Raw genomic sequence first — 2,101 nt, 5'->3', positions numbered from 1 at the left:
CTGATAAGGAATTCAAAAGAATTATATTTAGGTATCTTCAAAGGAAAACACAGACAAAACCCTAGAAGAATTTTGGAAGAAAATACAAGAACAAAATGATAAAATAAATGAAAAACTAGAAATGATTACAAATCTAGAGATAGAAATCCAGAAGATTAATACTAAATTGTCAGAAATAGATAACACATTGAAAAGGCAAAAGAGTAGAATTGATGCAATGGAAGACAGAATTAATGAGATTGAAGACAAATACCTGAATACATATTTAGAAAAGGATCACTCAGAAAAAAGATCAAAACAAAATGAAGAAAGCCTAAGGTTCATATGGGATAGCATCAACAGGAATAACCTACATATAATCAGAATTCCAGAACAGGAAGACAAAAAGAAAACCACTGAGAAGATTGTCCAAGATTTGTTGGAAGAGAACTTCCCTGATATGATGAAAGATGAGAATATATCCACTCTTCCTGAAGTCCAACGACCCCTAACGGGATAGACTCCAGAAGAAAATCACCAAGATTTTCATCATCAAACTCATTAAAACCAAAGACAAAGAAAGAATTCTGAAAGCAGCATGAGAAAAACAAAAAGTTACTTACAAAGGAAAACCAGTAAGAATAAGCTCTGATTTCTCAGCAGAAACCATGCAAGCAAGAAGGCAATGGGATGGTATATATAAAACCCTGAAAGAAAAAAGAAAATTTTCAACCAAGAATTATATACCCAGCAAAATTGTCCCTCAAATATGATGGTGAAATTAGGAGATTTCCAGATAAGCAGAAACTAAGGGAATTTGTTAAAGACAGACCAACCTTATCAGAAATATTAAAGGGAGTTCTTTGAACAGAGAACCAAAAATAGCAAATAACAACTGACAATTAATACACAAGACGACATAACCCAGAAACCACAGCTATGGACATATCCAAAGTAAAATAAGCTTACAAGATTGTAAACAGGGAACCAGAAACATCAATTGGCAAATGAAGACAACTACAGACCAAAAAGAGGGAAAATACTGTGTAGTTAAAGAACTTCTAAATGGTGAGGAAGTCAAGAAAGTTGCAAGATAGAATGGACTGTTCTAATCCCAGGTAGAAAATTGTAAATCATAGGGTAACCTCAAAGAAAAATGATAAACCTTCATATCACAATAAAAAAGAGGGCAAGCACAAATAATCAGCAAACACAAAAACAACAGCAACAAAGAAAATGATAACAGGATTCATGAACATAATAAGCTCAGCACAGAAAATAATATGAAACAAAGAAACCAGGGACACCATGAAAAAACACATACCAGAATGATAGCTATGAGTCAGGTTTGACTCCACGGCACATAACAACAACAACAACAGAATGATAGCAACCAACTCATATTTGTCAATAATTACACTGAATGTTAATGGTTTAAATGCACCACTCAAGAGATGGAGAGTTGCAGATTGGATCAGAAAACAAAATCCATCAATATGCAGCCTAAAAGAGACACACCTTAGAGATAAAGACAAAAATAGACTAAAAATCAAAGGTTAGAAAAACATATATCAAGCAAATGGCAACTGTAAGAGAGAAGGAGTTGCAATATTAATTTCCAATCAAATTGATTTTAAGACAAAAACCACCATACAAGACAAGGAAGGATATTATATAATGATTAAATGACCAATTGAACATGATAATATAACCATAATAAATATCTATGGACCCAATGAAAGAGCCCTAAATACATAAACCAGACTTTAAAAGAGTTGAAAAGTCAAATAGATGACTCCACAATCATACTGGAAGACTTTAATAAACCACTTTCAATGAAAGATAGAACACCTGGAAAGAAACTCAACAAAGATGCAGAAGAGCTAAAAAGTAAAATCCACCAATTTTACCTTATAGACATCTACAGTGTACTTCACCCAACAATAGCACAATATATATTGTTTTCCACTGCACATGGAACATTTTCCATGATAGACCATATGTTAAGTCATAAAGCAAGCCTTCATAAATTTAAGAACATTGAAATACTGCAAAGCATCTTCTCAGATCATAATGCTATCAAATTAGAAATCAACAATAGGAAGATTAATGGAAGAAGAGT

Source organism: Orycteropus afer, unplaced genomic scaffold (assembly GCF_000298275.1).
Source record: "Orycteropus afer afer isolate SDZICR_OR568_19922 unplaced genomic scaffold, OryAfe1.0 scaffold00157, whole genome shotgun sequence".
In the NCBI taxonomy this organism is placed as follows: domain Eukaryota; kingdom Metazoa; phylum Chordata; class Mammalia; order Tubulidentata; family Orycteropodidae; genus Orycteropus; species Orycteropus afer.
This window is presented reverse-complemented; position numbering follows the sequence as displayed.